The 19954-nt window shown below is 41.6% G+C and overlaps 1 long non-coding RNA gene across 3 annotated transcripts; it reads left to right on the top strand.

Moving 5' to 3' along the window:
- The first annotated feature begins 2605 nt into the window (after window positions 1-2605).
- LOC108141590 lies at window positions 2606-4218 on the top strand. Of its 3 annotated transcripts, XR_005977278.1 has the most exons (4): window positions 2615-3448; window positions 3558-3755; window positions 3815-3869; window positions 3935-4218. It is a non-coding gene; the product is annotated as an uncharacterized LOC108141590 (long non-coding RNA). The 3 variants fall into 3 exon arrangements; XR_001774240.2 differs by having other exon boundaries at window positions 2606-3494; window positions 3558-3869; XR_001774241.2 differs by having other exon boundaries at window positions 3558-3869.
- Window positions 4219-19954: the final 15736 nt, after the last annotated feature.

Here is a 19954-nt window from a genome sequence, read left to right on the forward strand (position 1 = left end):
TTCTATTTGACATAAAAGTGTTGACATCTCTTCGTATGTCTGACTATTTTCCCCGATTACCAATTTCAGATGGTATTTTATGAATTTAACTCCAGCTTCCCAAATACCTACGAAGTGAGGTCTTGTCTTGGATAGGTTTACTTTTGGTAGCTCAGGAGGCTAAAGTTTCTACGTCACCCATTGGGTTAGATGTATAGCCGAAGTCTTATTTATTTTTTCTATCGCATACTTTGGCTGATAAATTTTAGCTGATACGTTAGAAAATTGACACAACATAAAAGCGAATTTCGATGTTTTGTTCCTTCGGGGTCAGATTCAATTGAGGTCCTACCGGGCGGATACGATACCTATCAATTCTATTTTTTTAAGCTGCGCTTGGCCATTCAAACGAATACGGCAATGGTTTATAGGATTTTACGACATCGTAACTCTGTATTTAGGTAGATTGCCCTTTTTTTTTTAGCTGTATAGGAGGTCGTTACGACGAAGGCGGAAACGGCTACATACCAACGTTAGTGCCCTAGCGAGGTGGTTTGGATGGGTTGACAGCTTTGTGTAGTAGTTTTCCATGTGTTGCGCTATTACAACTTGAACGGGGAGTATATTGAAGTCTCTTTCAATATTTCCACTCCGAACGTACCACGGTGCCCGGTGATAGATCTCAGGATCTTTGTTCGGGCTCTCTGCACAATTTATACGTTGCTGTTGCTGGCGCTCCTCCACAATGGGGAGCCATAAGTCCAGCCTTAGGTGAGTTCGTTTAGCTTCGATATGCGTGCGCCAGGTAAGGCGTCTGTCGAGATGTACGGCAAGATACATTACTTCATCTGAGTGAAAAAGCACGGTGTTGTTTTTTGTACGGTTTGCGCAATTTCGTCTATATAAGGTAAAGGTTACGTGTTTACATTTTTGTTTATTTACTTTTATACGCAAGTCTGAGAGCCATTTCTCTACAGCATCTAGATGGGTCGCAAGTTGCGCTGGTGCTTGTTGTGGACATTTAGATCGGCTGAGGATCGCAGTGTCGTCGGCGAATGTAGACATAGTCTACCTCGTAGGTATATCAGCAGTGTAGAGTAGGTATAAAGTTAGCCCGAGAACGCTGTCTTGAGGAACTCCAGCTTAGATGTTATGTTCAACTGACATGGAAGTTTTTCATCTCACAACGAATATCCTGTTTTAAAGATATCACTTCGAGAGTTTATGTGTGTTATTAGAAGCATTATTTTGATTTTATGCATTAGGCCGTCAAGCCATACTCTGTCATATTCAAATGCACTTCGTGTTCAATAGTTCCATGCAGAATTGATGTGCAAATTAAATTTTCACTAGTAATATTGTTAAAAAAATATATTTTTATTTTTTGTAACTTGGTGTTAAACCTTTCTATTTAATTTCACAAGTACAATACACTTAATTTTTCACAATCGAATTTCTTACTTCCGAACTGTTTCTTGATCAAAGATGGACTCCCCGCTTAATTCTAAAATCTTATCCAATGAACCTCGACCAGAAGCTTTTCTTTGAGCTTCTCGAACTTTTCCTTTTGTTTAGAATATAAGCTTAGGATGAAATCATGGCATCCTATTGTGAAATTCAAATATGCTGACCGATGCAATTTGTTTGGGCTTGGATCGCAATAGTTTGAACTTATAACGCAATTGATTGGGCTTCGAGTGGAAACTTATGTTTACTTTAGGATTTGTTTGTTTATTTGGTAGGGAAATCAAGAGCGGACCCCAAAGCCAAAGGCGTGGGCAAAGACAAAGGCAAATGCAAAGGCATAGGCGAAGATTGTTTAAATTGAATTTTGAAAAAATTGTTTATTAATTCCATAAGCGGCCCGGTTTCACGGGTTGGTTAACTCTCCCCCCTCTAAAATGGATCGCCCCGAGTCATTATGGATTTCTTTTAAGCGTTCTCTTAGTTTTGAAAAAAAACATTGGTCTTAGTTTGTATCTTTTTCTTTAAAAGTTTCTTCGTGGCTTGTGTTTTCTTTTATTAAAATTTCATCTTGGTTTGTATTTTCTTTTTTTAAAACTTTTTCTTGGTTTGTACTGATTTCTAGTTCTGGCCGTTGACTTTTGGTTACAAAATTTCTATATATTATGTAAAGTAATAATATTAAAAATATAATAATAAAAATTAATAATATAAAGGAAACTGATATTTTGGTATTATTAATTTTTACAAATGGATTGATAATGTTTATATTGTCAAGAGTTGCTCCGAATTATTTGAAGCAATATATTCGGAAATGTCATAATTTATGAATTTATGCTGAGCTATATAGTTTAATATTTTGTTTTCGCTGTTAATGTAGGTGCTGTTATTAATGATAATTGAGTCATTGAACAAAATTAAATAGGAACCTTATAATTGAGTGTTGTCTACTATATTTGTTCCTGTTATTAAAATGGCACCATCCTGTAAGATATCTATTTTATTATTAATTTCTCTTATTTTAGAGCAATTGGCTTTTTCGCCGTTTAATAATTTAATAAAACAATTAGTTTCAAAACTTAATTTACAATAGTTGTTAAACATTTCTTTCTTAAAATTAGTCATTAGGTAATATTTGTTTTTGCAATTGGCAACTTCATTATTTATTAATAATTTTCCATCGGATTTTGCAATAGCTCTTGTTTTGTAAAGGTCACATTTACCGATAACCATGGGATATTTTATATAAACTACAAGTAAATCATTATTAAATAAAATTTTAAAAGTTGATGTGTCCATTAGGTCAGAAATACTACAGATTGTTTTTCATGATTGTAAATTTCTTTAATTTCTCGTTTAAAATTTTTGTTTTAAAAATTTTTGCTTTTGCTAAGATAATAGTATCTAATAAATTTTGTAAGTCAAATGTGAGTAACCGCAAACGATGTTTTCGTAAAATTGTTTCCTCGTTGAAAACTACATTTTTTAAACTTTCAGTAAGATATTTTACTTCATTAAATAATTTTGAATTTATTGTGAATTGCTTGTTGTTGTTTTCAATTAGGCTGTCTATTTTGTTCTAAACCGTTATGAAATCATCATGATCAAGGAGTACCTGCTATCCATTTCCATAAAGTTCCTATTTCATTAATTCCTCTTTTTTGTCTTTTGTTACGGAACTGCATCTTTCCCGGAGGGCAGCGCCGGCTAGCCACGGAGTCCCAGGGCGGAGTACCCCCTATGCCCTGCAGTCCGAACAATCGATTCCGACTCATCGGACGTCTCACGTCGATTTACCATCCCTAGCACAAATCAAAACAAAACAAAATTATATTTACATTAAGCAACTAAGACAATTCGACGAAATTGGTGGCTTCGATGTCCTTGCCACGACGCACCCACCCAACCTTGGGTGCCCCAAGAGAGATGTGGGAGGCACACCCCATCTCCGGCAGACCGGAGTCTATTCCTGGTGGATTAGGATCGGCTCATCTCCCCGCCCAAGGTAATTCACACAACCATCTCGGTAGCTTGTTCACATTTAATTCTTGGTGAGATTAATAAGTAAATACATTCATTATTGATTCCTACTGATAATCTATTCTTTTCGTTAGAAACTTTAAGGCCGATCTCAGAGCGTCGCCCAGATGAGAAGCGGTCAAAGCGGAAACAACCGAAAGGGAAATTTTTAGACGCTTAAAGTTCCAAGTGTCAGGCAAAGTCGCCGCACGGCACCAAATTTGGAGGCGTTTGCCAGCCGGGTCGCCTAATCCTGAGGAGCTCCAAGGGAAAAGAAGGGACGTGCTAATAAGGTAAGTACGCTAAACAAATCCCACAAGTCATTAAATTTCGCGACCCAATTTAAATGTAGTTGGACGCGGGCTAGGGTTCGGGCTTGAGCCTCTAAATCTAGATTAGATTTCACAGTAAGTACTTTACAATCTTGACTATATGATATCACAAAACAATAACTAAAACTAATTTATTGCAGAGTTCAACGTCGGATGTGTTGAAACTGCAGCAGAAAAAAACGCTGACGGCGAAAACCAGCGCGAGTCCGCACGGAGCCAGTTGGTCCGGAGGATAGCGCAGCGTAGCCGGAGGCAGTGCGTCGGTGGACTTGGAGATGACCACGTGGCCAGCGCGGGCATTCGTTCCCGGAACGGACTCACCGAGGGAATCTCCGTATCTGGCCGTCTTGGCGGCTGTCGCTGTAGCTGCTGGCGCTTGAGGCTGCTGTTGCTGCTACTGATCGCTGCTGCTGCGGCTAATGCTGCTGCGGCTAATGCTGTTGCGGCTGATGTTGCTGCTGCTGATGCTGCTGCGGCTTATGCTGCTGCGGCTGATGTTGCTGCTGCTGATGCTGCTGAGGCTAATGCTGCGGCGGCAGGTGGTCGACGACCAGGTTAGGTCCGCCTGGTGAGATTTCACTTCCCAAATGTTTAAAATTTCCGGGGCCCTTTAGTTAGGGTCCCCGGCGGCTTCAATATAAAAAAAAACACTGTAATTTACAAGTTCCGGACTAATAAATAAACACTCACTTTGAGTTATTCAAACACTAATCACGAACTTAAATTTTGGGTTTTTTTCTGACCGTTCTCCTACTACTTCTTGCAGCAACTAAAGCAAAACCCTGACCTACACCAAAGTCTCTCGCCATGTTCCCTCCCGCTCTCTCAAGATGGGTCAGCGAACGTATTCAAGGCCATCTAACCCAGTTAACGAGCGAACCGGGCTAAATTTAAATAGCTAGATCCTCTCCCGCTATTAATAGTCGGTGTCACCACCAAATCTTATCGATAGCGGGACCTGCTGACGTATCGGTTCGTTTCAGTATTTTCCAGACGGCTTCAACTGAAAATGCAACACCACCCTGGATTCCGAGAGACGCTAACACAGAGTTTTAGACAAGCGCGGGAATACTTGGGAGCATTTGGATTTGGACTATTCGGATTCAGCCGGTCTCGATACCAAGATGCAGTTCCAACGGTGTCCAACGCGGGGCCCACGCTTTACGGGAAGTAGACACATGCCGATTCTGAGCTCGTGTACTTTGTTATTCCTCTTTCCAGATCACAACCTAATGTCCTTGGCATGGTACACTCCGGTCGGTCGTCCTTGAAGATCTTCAAGCTCGTACGCATTATTGCCGACTGTCTTGACCACCCGAGCTTTTGGGAACTTCCGAGCAAACTTTGCATTGAAGGCCTTTTTGAAATCGCTGGGGACAAAGTTGCGGCGATACACTTTCTGACCTGGCTTCGCAAGGAAAGTACGAGCCCTTTTGTCGTACCGCAGGCGACTCCGATCGTATGGATCTTCGAGGTTCTTCTGCACCTTGTCATGAATCACTTGGAGTTTATCAGCTGTTCTCATCCCAGACATTTCGTGATCACACAGCGACTTCAACTTCCTTGCCAACTTGTAGCTGGCTCCGTTCAGGAACATGTGTCGTCCGAATACGGTGAAGAACGGAGCTTCTCCAGTTGCTGAATGGACCGCGTTGCGGAGGGCCACCTCAATCTCCGGAAGATACGCGTCCCATTCTCGATGGTCTTCTTCTAAGTAACTTCGGATCGCCGCCAACACGCTTTGGTTCACCCTTTCCGCTGCGTTGCTTTGCGGAGAGTGGACTGGCGTTTTGACGTGCGTGATGCCAAAGCTCTCCATCGCCTCCTCGAAGATCTTGGACGTAAACTGGCGGCCGTTGTCCGAATGCACAATTTCTGGAACCCCAAACTTGTAGAACACCTCGTGAATGAGGAACTCCACTACATTGGAGGCCGATGCCTCTTGCATGGCTTTCAGAAATGTGTATTTGGAGAAGTGATCCACCACAATGAAGATGTAGGCCTGTCCCTTCTTCGACCTCGGATACTTCCCCAGGAAATCGATGTACAGCTTCTGGAATGGCTGCTCAGTCTGGACTCTCTCACCGATACCAACTTGCATCCGGAAATTCGGGGATTTCGTCTCCTTGCACACTTCACACCTGCGTATGAACTCCCGGACTTGCAGTGCCATGCCAGGCCAGTAAAACTGCCGCCGTAGGTTTTCCAGAGTTTTTCCCATTCCGCCATGAGCTGCCGTTGGATCCGAATGTGCACGCTCAATTATGCTGTGGGTCAGACTCTGGGGAATCCACAACTTCCATTCGAAGGTGGAAGGCCACCTCGTCATCCAGATTTGCCGAAAAGACTCTCTTGAAGATGAGACCATCTACTATCTTCAAGTCTGGTAGGTTGGCCAAGTTTTTTCCCACCTCTTGTAACAACTCCGTGTACTCTTCTCCAGCAAACTCAGTGGTCTCGAAGCCGAGCAACTCTGACGGGTCCACCGTTAGCTCTTCAACACAACGCGAAAGGGTATCTGCCACAACGTTCTCGCTTCCTTTCCTGTGTTCGATGTTGAAGTCATATCCCTGGAGTTGCAATGACCACCGAGCCAGCCGACCCGAAAGATCTTTCATGGACATGAGCCACTTCAGGCTGGCATGATCGGTGATGCACGTGAACGGCATTCCTTCCACATACGGCCGGAACTTTCGAATGGCCAGCAGGGCTGCGAGGCATTCCTTTTCAGTGACGGTGTAATGGACTTGGTGACGATTCATCTTGGCCGAGAAGAACGCTATTGGTTGTTCCTGGCCGTCTTCATCCCGCTGGAACAACACTGCACCGACTCCGATCTGGGATGCATCGCACTGGATGAAAAAGTGCCGCTTGAAGTCCGCATGTACCAGCACTGGCGCAGTAGTTAGGGCCATCTTCAGGGACTCTACTGCCAGCTGTGCTTCTGGACTCAAGGAAAACTTCTTATTTCCCGTCTTCTTCAAGGATTCCGTGAGCGGGGCAGCCAAAGTTGCGAAGTTCTTTATGAACCGACGGTACCAACCAGCGGTCCCAAGAAAGGCTCTCACTTCCTTCATGGTCCTTGGCTCAGGCATCCGCCTAATAGCTGCTACACGCCCTGGATCCATCCGCAGACGTCCTCCACCCACTATGAAGCCGAGGTAGGTCAAAGACTTGAAGCAAAACTTCGACTTGCTCAGCCCAATGGTTAACCCTGCTTCCTTCAGGCATTTAGCGACTCGGCGAAGATACTTCAAGTGCGTTCTTATGTCGGGCGCTAGTATTAGCAGATCATCCAAGTAGACGAACACATTTGAGCGGATTTCAGCGGGAATTACTCGGTCCATGAGTCTCACCAGCCTCTGTGATGCGTTGCAGAGTCCGAAAGGCATCACGCGGAACTGGTAAAGAGGCCGACCAGGAACCGTAAAGGCTGTGTATTCCTTGCTGCTCGTGTCCAACTCAATCTGCCAAAAAGCGAACTTCAAATCCACGCTGGAAATGTAGTATGTTTGCTCAATTCTGGACAGGATGCCGTCTATGCTGGGCAACGGGTAAGCATCTTTGATGGTCACATCATTAAGCTTACGTGCGTCTAAGCAGAACCGGTGTTTTCCAGATCTTGATACTACGGTGGTGCGGTTACTCCAGGGGCTTTTGCTCTCCTCGATGACTCCGAGCGCTAGCATCTTGTCGACCTCGTCCTCGACCACCTTCTGCTTCGCGGGAGACATCGGATAGGGTCGATCCTTGAACACTTTGGCTCCGTCCATCAGCTCAATAGTGTGTTTCTCCAGACTGGTGGTACCTAAGCCATCCCTCTCGAAAGTTAAGAACTGCTGCTTGATCTCCTCCAGCTCTTGTTCCTCGGCCTTGGAAAGCGTCCAGGACTCGGGATCGGGTTTCTCCTCATCGTCATCCTTGACTTCCGCGTAGTGTTCCATCTCCCTGGCGTGTAATTCTTCGGCCTTCTTCACGCCTTCCGAATTGATGTGGCCTATAATCGCTGGGGCCAGTCCGAATGCTTGCCAAAAATCAACTCCAAAATAAGCTGGCTGCTCCAGGTAAGGACACAAGTAGAAGAGAATGTGCTCTGTCCGTCCTCGGTATTCCACCGGTAACTTGACTCGTCCTATAATTGACCGATCCTCTCCAGAGGCCGTACGGACTGCGGATAAGTACTTCTGGACGGGCACATCCAAGGCCTCGACCAGCTCTCTGCCACCTTTTCCAAGCAGACTCACACTCGCTCCAGTGTCCAACAACCCCGTCAGCTGCTTGGTCAGAACTCGGACTGCGGCGAACGGTCTGGGATCTCGCGATAAACTGCGCCTCACGGCGGCCACTGCTTCGCGTCGGCAGTTCCGACGTTTGCGAAATCGCTCCCTGGCCTTTTGCACCTTTCGAGACACCACACGCATCCCGCCTAACTGGTGCTCTGAGAAGATCCTGTTCCTGGTCTCTAGATACCGGCGCATCCTCTCCGCATAAGGTAAGTATCGTAATGCAAACTTATTACTATTTTTAGAAGGTAAACATTTATCTAACCCTACCAGCTCTTCTTCTCTGCGGAACTCCTGTCTGGACGCATCCTCTCCGCCCTCGGATCGCCCAGCCGACCGTTTTCCGCACAATCCGGACATTTGGGAGACACGGTGTCGGGCTTCCCACATCGGTAGCAGAACAGTCTGCGTTCTGTTGCTGCGCAGTCACGGAACCCGTGATCCACGGCTCCGCAATTCCAGCAGCCGGCTCGGAACGGATTTTTAGGCTTCGCCCGCACTTCGTCCACCTCTTGCCACGGAGGATCCTCACCAGGATCTGGGCCAATCGCCTCGCTAACCTTGGCCTTTTCCGCCAGAGGATACCGCATCGGCTGCGTGTACGTGGTCCGTCCACGTCGTCCAAAACTGCGCTCCACCTCGCAGCACTCTTCCCGCAGCTCATCCACCGTGAGCACATCCATCGCGTAGACAAACCTTGCGATGCTCTCCCTCAATCCCTTTTTAATAATCTTCGCCAACTCCTTCTCCGAGCTGCTGCTCCCTCTGCAGAAGTTGGTGCATCCGATCGTGCTCCGTCTGATGGCATCGGAACCTATCCATCAGCGAGGCTCGAAGCTGGGACCACCTGTCCACCCTGCAGTGACGCACGTGCACCCAGTACCACTCCCGAGCCCGCCCAGTGAGCAGCAGGTGGAAGTTTCGGAGCACCTCTTGCCACGGACATTGGCACTGCCGCTGCAGGAACTCCAACCGGAAGAGAAAATCTTCCACCGAGTTTCGCTCATCCTCCCCGTCGAAGGATACGCCCCACCGCTCAATTCGCCATTGCTGGTTGGCGGCTGTCGGCCCCACATTGGCATACAGACGCGGCTCCTCCCGGAACTCTGAGGCCCTGCGGTCCTCAATGCACCAGCTGCGGGCCGGGCCATCGTCTCGGCGCGACCTGAAATGATCCGGAGGATACCCGGGACTGCTACTTTCCAACTCCTGGAAATCCAGCGGCCTCCTCGTCGGTTTGGGTGGCACCCTCGGCGGAGGTAGCCTGGAACCGTCCCTGCCGGCGACCTGTGTGCTCTTCGGCACCGCACCTTGCGGGGTTTGACCAGGGATTCCCGCGTTGATCCTTGAATCCGGACGCCTTCGCTCATCCGGCATGCTCTCCAGGGGGAAGCTGAGGCCGCTGAGCAGCAGGCCTTAACACCTCGTTCATCAGCTTCATCATCTCCAGGAAGCCACTTCGGATCTCGTCCCTCAGTGCCTGATTGATCCCGCCTTCTTGGGCCTTCCGATGGGTCTCCGCCGCCTGTGCCAAAGCCACATTAACGGCCGACCTTGCCGCGGAATCCACAAAGGGATCGTGGAGTCTTGCGTCCTTATCGTCCAGCTGCAATAACTCATCCGCTGCGGAACCAATTCCCTCCAGGATCTGCTGCTGCCTTAGGTGGTCCTTTTTGCTCTTGTTGCAGTCCCTGGCGCAAACGGGCAAGCGGAGTCCTGGGCAACCCTTCCGATATGCGCGGCAAGCCAGCCTCGGTAACGCCCTCCACATCCGTGGACCACATCTTTTCGTCGTCCTCGCCTGGAAAACCTTTCGACCGAAGCAGGTGATCATGCTTGCTGCCTTGTCGCTTTGACATCTTGAATTTTGATAACCCCTAACACGACTTCTGAAACCCCGAATTCAACGTGGCCACCAAAAGCCCAAATTATGTATAAATAAATAAATTATACTGAATGCTAGCAACTAATAATAAACAATCAATAAGCACCACTAAATAATATGCAACTAAATAATACGAATACTTATATTACCAGGCCAATAAATAATAATAATAAATAAATAGAAACAATAAACCATGAATAGATAAGAAATAATTAAGAAAATATATTAAAGACCCACAAATACCTAAGGCTAAACAAATTCACACCAAATATTAGCTCTTATCAAAAAAACAAGTCCCTCGACTAAATTTCTTTCTCTATTTTTTATTTTTTTTTTTTCCCAGCCTCAATAAGGGGAGATGGAGCCGATCCCCAGCCGGTAGACTCCGCGCCAGTCGTCTTGCGTCTACAATTTCGTCCGAATTCTCACTAAACAAACCGCTCGTCAACTGGACTAACTTTCAGCTGTGCTGAAAGTCGCCAGTTAAGGACTTCGGCTGTTTGCAGGATCGCATAGGATTTCCTTTTGGACTTTGCGTTTTTCATTCAAGTCGCGGTGGCCGAGCAGCGCGTGACGACGTCACGGGTCACGACCCACATTTAAGTTTTAAACCGATATGATCTGAAAACGCAAATACCCAGAAAACCCAAGGATCTGCACAAAACAAACAACTACACTGTAACCCCAAAACAAGACATTCATTAAAATTACGTTAACAAAAAAAAATATGTCCCTAATACCTATATCACAGTCTTATCACCGTTTTTGGTTTAACCTTTCGTGTTTATTGCACGGACGACCTGGGATGCGAATCCTTCGATTTTCTTCGAAGAGGATGTCACCGCCAAATCACAGCTAATCCCTGTGAACTGTGCCTCGGGAGCAATTGTCCTACTTCTAGTGGACACGCCTCCCTTTCTTCCTACAAAATTTAAACAACTTTTCTCCACCAGTCCGCATCCCGGTGCAATTGCATGTGTGTCATGCAAGCCACCGTTCGTGGGCTGGTTGGAGATAATAACTATGCGAGACGCCGTCGACTCGGCTATCACATATTTTATTTGTTAAATTTGGGCGCCATATTGTTACGGAACTGCATCTTTCCCGGAGGGCAGCGCCGGCTAGCCACGGAGTCCCAGGGCGGAGTACCCCCTATGCCCAGCAGTCCGAACAATCGATTCCGACTCATCGGACGTCTCACGTCGATTTACCATCCCTAGCACAAATCAAAACAAAACAAAAATTATATTTACATTAAGCAACTAAGACAATTCGACGAAATTGGTGGCTTCGATGTCCTTGCCACGACGCACCCACCCAACCTTGGGTGCCCCAAGAGAGATGTGGGAGGCACACCCCATCTCCGGCAGACCGGAGTCTATTCCTGGTGGATTAGGATCGGCTCATCTCCCCGCCCAAGGTAATTCACACAACCATCTCGGTAGCTTGTTCACATTTAATTCTTGGTGAGATTAATAAGTAAATACATTCATTATTGATTCCTACTGATAATCTATTCTTTTCGTTAGAAACTTTAAGGCCGATCTCAGAGCGTCGCCCAGATGAGAAGCGGTCAAAGCGGAAACAACCGAAAGGGAAATTTTTAGACGCTTAAAGTTCCAAGTGTCAGGCAAAGTCGCCGCACGGCACCAAATTTGGAGGCGTTTGCCAGCCGGGTCGCCTAATCCTGAGGAGCTCCAAGGGAAAAGAAGGGACGTGCTAATAAGGTAAGTACGCTAAACAAATCCCACAAGTCATTAAATTTCGCGACCCAATTTAAATGTAGTTGGACGCGGGCTAGGGTTCGGGCTTGAGCCTCTAAATCTAGATTAGATTTCACAGTAAGTACTTTACAATCTTGACTATATGATATCACAAAACAATAACTAAAACTAATTTATTGCAGAGTTCAACGTCGGATGTGTTGAAACTGCAGCAGAAAAAAACGCTGACGGCGAAAACCAGCGCGAGTCCGCACGGAGCCAGTTGGTCCGGAGGATAGCGCAGCGTAGCCGGAGGCAGTGCGTCGGTGGACTTGGAGATGATCACGTGGCCAGCGCGGGCATTCGTTCCCGGAACGGACTCACCGAGGGAATCTCCGTATCTGGCCGTCTTGGCGGCTGTCGCTGTAGCTGCTGGCGCTTGAGGCTGCTGTTGCTGCTACTGATCGCTGCTGCTGCGGCTAATGCTGCTGCGGCTAATGCTGCTGCGGCTGATGTTGCTGCTGCTGATGCTGCTGCGGCTTATGCTGCTGCGGCTGATGTTGCTGCTGCTGATGCTGCTGAGGCTAATGCTGCGGCGGCAGGTGGTCGACGACCAGGTTAGGTCCGCCTGGTGAGATTTCACTTCCCAAATGTTTAAAATTTCCGGGGCCCTTTAGTTAAGGTCCCCGGCGGCTTCAATATAAAAAAAACACTGTAATTTACAAGTTCCGGACTAATAAATAAACACTCACTTTGAGTTATTCAAACACTAATCACGAACTTAAATTTTGCGTTTTTTTCTGACCGTTCTCCTACTACTTCTTGCAGCAACTAAAGCAAAACCCTGACCTACACCAAAGTCGCTCGCCATGTTCCCTCCCGCTCTCTCAAGATGGGTCAGCGAACGTATTCAAGGCCATCTAACCCAGTTAACGAGCGAACCGGGCTAAATTTAAATAGCTAGATCCTCTCCCGCTATTAATAGTCGTTGTCACCACCAAATCTTATCGATAGCGGGACCTGCTGACGTATCGGTTCGTTTCAGTATTTTCCAGACGGCTTCAACTGAAAATGCAACACATTTTGGCATTATTTCTGACAAAGTTAATTTAATGAGTTCCAAGTCCATTGAAATTTCCCATTCTATGTCTGTTTTTGATGTTTTGGTCAAAGATCTGGTTTCCGTGTTAATTATTTCTTCATGAATACTTAAATTAGTTATGTGAAATAAATCTGCGTGATTCATACGTACGTCAATACGTCTTTATTGTCTTTAAATAATAAATATTCGTGACTTGTATAGTCAATTATTTTAGAACTTGTTAAAAGTAATAGGTTGAGTATAAGTACTGAAAAAACATTTTTCTGAAAATAAAATATTTTTGTTTATATTAGAATTTAATATTATCTTTATGAATAATCCTATTTCTATTGTTGATTATTATTTTGTTAGGCAAATTTTCCTTTACAACTGGTTTTTTTATATCTTTTTATTTGTTTCGTTCCCGTTCGTTTCTTTTCATAAACAACTTGTCCTACATGATAATCTTTTTCTTTTCTGTTCTCATTATGTGTTTCTAACATTCTAGATTGTGTATTCTTCAAGATAATGGGAATATTATCATGATCAATTTTATTATATAGGATATCAAATGGTTTTTCGTTTGTAGTGGAATGAATGCTCTGATTATATATTTGAGCGGCTCTAATAACTATTTCGGAAAAATTAGTTAAATTAAACTCCTCTTTTATGCAGCGAGCGATTTCTGTTAATGTCGAGTGTGCTCTTTCTACTTGTCCGTTTGAAGTACTGTGTCTTGGGTCTGCGTAATGCAAAGTAATTCCACACCTTTGTGCAAATGATTTAAATTGGGCCGAGGTAAAACTAGGTTCGTTATCGGTCATAATTACTTTTGCTTGGGGAAATTGTTGAAGTAGTTCTTCCTTAATTTCAATGTTTAACTTATTTTGAATTTCTTTTACAACAAGGTATTTTGAATACGCGTCTATACAAGTAATAAATGTTAAGTTTTGCGCGTAGAATATATCTATATGTAAATTTTCTCCTTCTTTAGTTGGAATAGGGGCTTCCCCGATTGGAATTTTAATTGGGTGCCTGTTATATTTATTTTCATTACAAATCACACAATTTTTTATATATTCTTTCAATTTTTTAAATAAGTTTGGCCAATAATATAACCTACTGATTTGTTTATAATTTTCATCTAGACCCCTATGAGCTCGACTGTGTGTTTCTTCTATAATTATGGCTTTATCTTCATCGTTTTCTATGTCTTGAAGAAAGATTCTCATAAAAAGAAATGGGTTAGTGAAATTATTTTTTAAGGGTAATTGAATGTGATATAAGTCCTCTAATGTACAATGAATTCCTACCGTAATGTTTGGTGGAATATACTCTTTTAATATAGTTATTAAATTTTCTGGTGTATCGTATTCAATTATGTGTCGTGTCCTGCCAAAAACTTCCAGTGACTCATGTATTGTAAACCTTCCCGTTGTTAATAACAGTTGTTGCTTAAACTGATTTAACGGTTTACGGGTCTCTTGTATTACATTTTCAAAACTACTGTCAGCAGAATGCTGTGTGTTTTGATCTGAGTCTGACTGTTCTGTTTGTTCTACATCACTGTTTGTAATGTTATTTATTTGTATTCGAGATAATGCATCGGCTACAACATTTGTTGTACCGGGTTTATATTTTATTTTTTGGTAAAGCTTTCTATGAAAGAATACCATCTTTTCATTTCTACGTTGGGATTTTTGTCCGAAATCGTGAAAGACAAAGATTGATGGTCCGTTTGGATTTCTATACCAACTACTCCGTACAAATAATTTCTTAAATTTTTTAAGGCCCATACTATTGCTAGCAGTTCTTTTTTGTTTGTGGCATAAAGTTGCTCGGTTTTATTAAGTGTCTTAGAAATGAAAGTAATTGGTTTGTTATCCTGTGATAATACCGCCCCAATAGCTACGTCTGATGCGTCTGTTGTCAAAGTGAATTTTTTACTATAATCTGGTTGAACTAGTTCAACTTGTGCTATTAGATTCTCTTTTAGTTCGTTAAAAGCTTGTATAGCTGAATCGTCCAATTGTATTAAAACTTTTGTAGATATTCTTTTAGAAACATTTCCATTTTCCCCTCCTAAATATTTTGTAAGTGGTTTTGCAATTTTTGCATAATTACGGACAAATTTACGGTAATAGCCAGTTAAGCCTAGAAAACATCGAAGTTCTCTAAAATTTTGTGGTAACGGATACCTTGAGATTGTGGAAATTTTTTCAGGATCTGTTTTGATTACATTAAAAGAAACAATGTAACCAAGAAAAGAGGTTTCTAATTTAAAGAATTTCGATTTTTCGAGAGAAATTTTCATATTTGCTCTTTGTAAAATGCCTATTATTTGAGTTAAATCTGAGAAATGTCGCTCGATTGTGTTTGAAAAAATTATAATATCGTCCATGTAGACGTGGCATGTTTTTCCTACTTGTTCTCTGAGAATATCATCCATTGCTCTCTGGAAAATTCTGGGCGCATTGGTTAACCCGAAAGGCATGCGTAAAAATTCAAATTTTCCGTTGTTATAGAAAAAGATGTTTTTTCAATATCTGAGTCTTTCATAAGAATTTGATGGAATCCTGATTCCAAATCAATTGTGGAAAAATATGTTGCCTTTCCTAAGGTGGCTAATATAACAGATGGGTCTTTCATCGGGTTTCTAACCGGTATTGTGTTCTCATATAATTTTTTGTAGTCTATTACAAGTCTGTGTTTAGGGCTACCGTCTTCATTTTGACCCTTTTTGGGTACCACCAGTACTGGTGAATTGTAAGGACTTCTACTCGGCCTTATAATATTTTCATTTATCATTCTATTGATTTCATTATTAACGAAATCTGAAACTGATAAAGCATAGGGATATTGTTTACTATAAATGGCCCTGTCGTTATTTGTATTTATTTCGCCCCGAATATCAGTTCTAAAAGGAATTTGTAGGTTTATTTTAGAGTTTCCTCTTCAATTATGTCAATTATTCTTTTCTCCAAATATTCTACTTGATTTGAATTTAACATTTTAATATTATTTATTTTATTTCTTTCGGAATCCTTTGATCTCAAAGTTGTTACTTTTTTATTGACGGATAGTTCGACGTCGGCACGTTGAAGGTTTTGTGTTCCCAAACGTTTTAACTTTTTGTTGACGGAAAATTCTTCGTCGGTGTGTTCAGGAATTTTTTTTCCAAAACTATATAATTTTTTGTTGACGGATTTTTCTACGTCGGCGTGTTCAGGATTTCTAGATCCCAAACTATTTGATTTTTTGTTGACGGATAATTCTACGTCGGCGTGTTCAGGATTTCTAGATCCCAAACTATTTGATTTTTTGTTGACGGATAATTCTACGTCGGCGTGTTCAGGATTTCTAGATCCCAAACTATCTGATTTTTTGTTGACGGACAATTCTACGTCGGCTTGCTCAGGATTCTGTGATCCCAAGCTAAATAAACTTTTTTCCACCATTTGTGAATCTGTTTTATTTCCACTTTGCTCTTCAAAGTATTTTTTTATACTATATTCTTTTAATGGAAGGATAATTTTTTCATTTGTTAGCGATAATTGGTTTAAAGCATTATCCTCATCGTAAAGTAATTTTTCTTTTTTGCCGTTATAATTGATGGTCCCTTTTTGTATATCAATTACCGCTCCTATTTTTTTTAAAAGGTTAAAACCTATAAGTAAGTCGGACTCTAACCCTTCTATTTCATAAAATACTTGTCTTGTGTTAAATATCGTTATTAAATGGTAATATTTTATTATTGTAAACCCATTATGGATGGTTAGAGCATTCCTGTTATCTTGTTCCTTAATATTGATAGTGCTGCGAAATATCGCTTACTTTTTCGAATATACTGACTCATAGCGTTTTCTGCTGCTTCCCTCCAACTCACATAATTTTCAAGTTCCCCCTTAAATTCTGGAACTGATTTAATGATTTCATAGGATTCTTCACATTTTATTAAATTGTCAACTTCTTCAATTTTATAATCTTCTACTTTATTGACATTCGTTTGAAGTTCTGCTTTCAGTGTTTCTATTTCGTTTTTTAAAGAATTTACCTCTGTTGAAACAATCTGTTTTATTAATTCTTTGGTCAAAAAGGCTTGCTTTTCTAATTCTTGATTCGCCATTTTACTTGTGCTTGGCTTATCGGTCATTTCTAATTTATTAAATAGATTCAACAAATCTTCTGTATTTTCCAGGATGTATTATATAATATATCTTTCAAATTGAATTTTTACTTAAATATAATTGTTCATATTTCTTACGATATTTTAATTATTAAGCTTATCTTCTTTGATGATGGCGAGGGAATGCCCTTCAGCTTCCTTCCTTCTTTGTTATTTTCGTTGTAGTCGTGTTGAATTTTGGCGAGGGAATGCCCTTCAGCCCTTCCTTCCTTCCTTCTTTGTTTAAATGAAATATTTCTGATTTTATTCTTCCAGTTGATATATTTGTGTTTTTGTTTAACTTTCTTATTAATTGTGTTTTTGTTTAGTATTTGTTATTTTTGATTTATTGTTCTTTATTTATTTGTTTTTTGTTGTGTGTTCTTGTACTGTGAATTAATTTTTTCGGTCCATCTTTACTACCAGCTATTTAAATGGATTATTGCATTAATTGATTTCCATTTAAATTTTTTTATCACGATCACTTTCACAATGTTGGGTGTCGTTGGTTTTTTGTGGATGTTTTAATTTTTCCACTTAAAAATGGTTGGGTTTTTGCGGCGTAAGTTCCTTTTTTATATTAACTTGTTATAATTAATAATTTTTTTTAGAACTTTTTTTATCACCGCCCCACGTTGGGCGACAATTAAATTTTTCACTAGTAATATTGTTAAAAAAATATATTTTTATTTTTTGTAACTTGGTGTTAAACCTTTTTATTTAATTTCACAAGTACAATACACTTAATTTTTCACAATCGAATTTCTTACTTCCGAACTGTTTCTTGATCAAAGATGGACTCCCCGCTTAATTCTAAAATCTTATCCAATGAACCTCGACCAGAAGCTTTTCTTTGAGCTTCTCGAACTTTTCCTTTTGTTTAGAATATAAGCTTAGGATGAAATCATGGCATCCTATTGTGAAATTCAAATATGCTGACCGATGCAATTTGTTTGGGCTTGGATCGCAATAGTTTGAACTTATAACGCAATTGATTGGGCTTCGAGTGGAAACTTATGTTTACTTTAGGATTTGTTTGTTTATTTGGTAGGGAAATCAAGAGCGGACCCCAAAGCCAAAGGCATGGGCAAAGACAAAGGCAAATGCAAAGGCATAGGCGAAGATTGTTTAAATTGAATTTTGGAAAAATTGTTTATTAATTCCATAAGCGGCCCGGTTTCACGGGTTGGTTAACTTGCATGGTATGATACGGGTTAGAAGGCATTTTCCAATGAGCTTTGATAGACACGAAAGTAAACTTATTTGTCTGTATGAGGAGGTGAGCGTGTGGTCTTTTCTAGGTTTTAGTATCATTGGAAAGCAGCCCAGTCTTGTCATCGCGTTATTAGTTATTAGATCGCAGCTTGGAGATTATCTCGGTTGTAGCTGCTCCTTTATAATTTTTATGACTTCTCATGGTCGACTTCGGTACTGTCTTTGTCACTTCGGGTCGAGCAACCTGCAGGGGTTCTTATTGGCGTTACCGTTACTGTTGGAGGGCTCAGTGTTGAGTGGGGTTTTTTGAGCTGTAAAGAGATAGTTGCTCTATATAGCGCAGTTGGGAACTGTCTTCTTCTTGTAGTAACGCCTTGGTGAGTCTACGTGAAGCTTCTTTTAAATGTTGCTTTGCAAATGGCGATCGAAGTAATTGCATAGTTTGGGCTTCGGATATCTTGAATCGAGGAGGACAGCATACCGCTGCTAGAGCTAAATTGTGGCAACCCAACTGTATATGGATAGATGTGGCTTGCAAACGTGTTGTAGAAGTGGTGCTTTATCAGGATTCAAGTGTCTCCATTGGCCTTTCCATCAGGATGATTTGTATTGTAAAACATATACCCTCGGATTTGGAAATTGTATTTGTTGGTAAGGTGGGTTTCTGCGAGTTATATTCGATTTAATTGTCATTCATAAATCGACTAGCTCAAGTTTGTGCCGTGAAACAACGTTGCCCATCCTCAGTCAATGCGCAGAGCAGCCATTGATAAGGTGTTCTCAAACCATTGTCAATTAAAGCTTTAAAATTTTCAAAACCTCCGTTTGAGGATTTAACTTGAACGCGTGCTGTAGCAAGCAGGGCGTGTTTTCTAATTTTTGGTTCGAATTATAGTTTATGTGAATCACGCTGCAATGATTTCTCTTGCAAACAGAACATAAAATAACGTTTTAACATTTTTTTATTAAATGAGCGTTTTAGGCAATTAAATGTGCCTATTTTACTTTTTTCCATTCTTTTTGATGGATTTAAGGATTTTAATTTTTGACACTGAAAAAAAAATCCCTTACTTTTACACAAATATTAGTATACAATTCTTTCATATTGTTACTTAACATTTTTCATCCTGAACTGAACTTATCGAACTTAATCGTTGCTCTATGAATTCAAAGACGTCGGATAACGCTTGAATTTCTTTATTTTTCATCGGGCAATCAATTTTATCATGTGAATTGTCTAATTCAGGCGATTCAATTTATCAGTCAAAATAGTCCTTTTATTTTTCAACAGTTCCCAAGAGGCCTCAGATCCCAGGAATAAGTGAGAACCCACATTTCTGGCTTCTCCCTTAAGTGAGATCTTAAGGTAATTAAAGTTTTAGGAAGGACATAGGTCCTCTCTTAAATGAATGAGTTCATTAAATAACTCGTGAAACAGAATACTATCTTTTGAATCTCCAAATAATGTGGGTACCTGAATTTAAGGGAGCGTTGGCAAATCATTAATTTTGTGTACCTAACATGGCACAATTTCCTCGAGATATTTCTTCATATTTTGTGTCACTGTAAAATGTCTTACTCTAAATCGTTCAACTCTTCTTCATAATTCCTATCAGTGACATCAATCTGGTCGACGTTTTTAAGCCCAATTACCTTTTCCCAATAAAATTATATTTTCTTAATCCTAATTTCAAATGTAGAAATATTACCCAAATTAATATCTTCAAAAGTTTCTTTTATATATTTATCTAATTGATCGTTAGCTCTATCTGACTACTTTTGGAACTTGTTTGCAACAACTCGGCTCCACTAAGTCAGCTTCCCAATA

This window comes from Drosophila elegans, unplaced genomic scaffold, assembly GCF_018152505.1.
Source record: "Drosophila elegans isolate 14027-0461.03 unplaced genomic scaffold, ASM1815250v1 contig_208, whole genome shotgun sequence".
In the NCBI taxonomy this organism is placed as follows: domain Eukaryota; kingdom Metazoa; phylum Arthropoda; class Insecta; order Diptera; family Drosophilidae; genus Drosophila; species Drosophila elegans.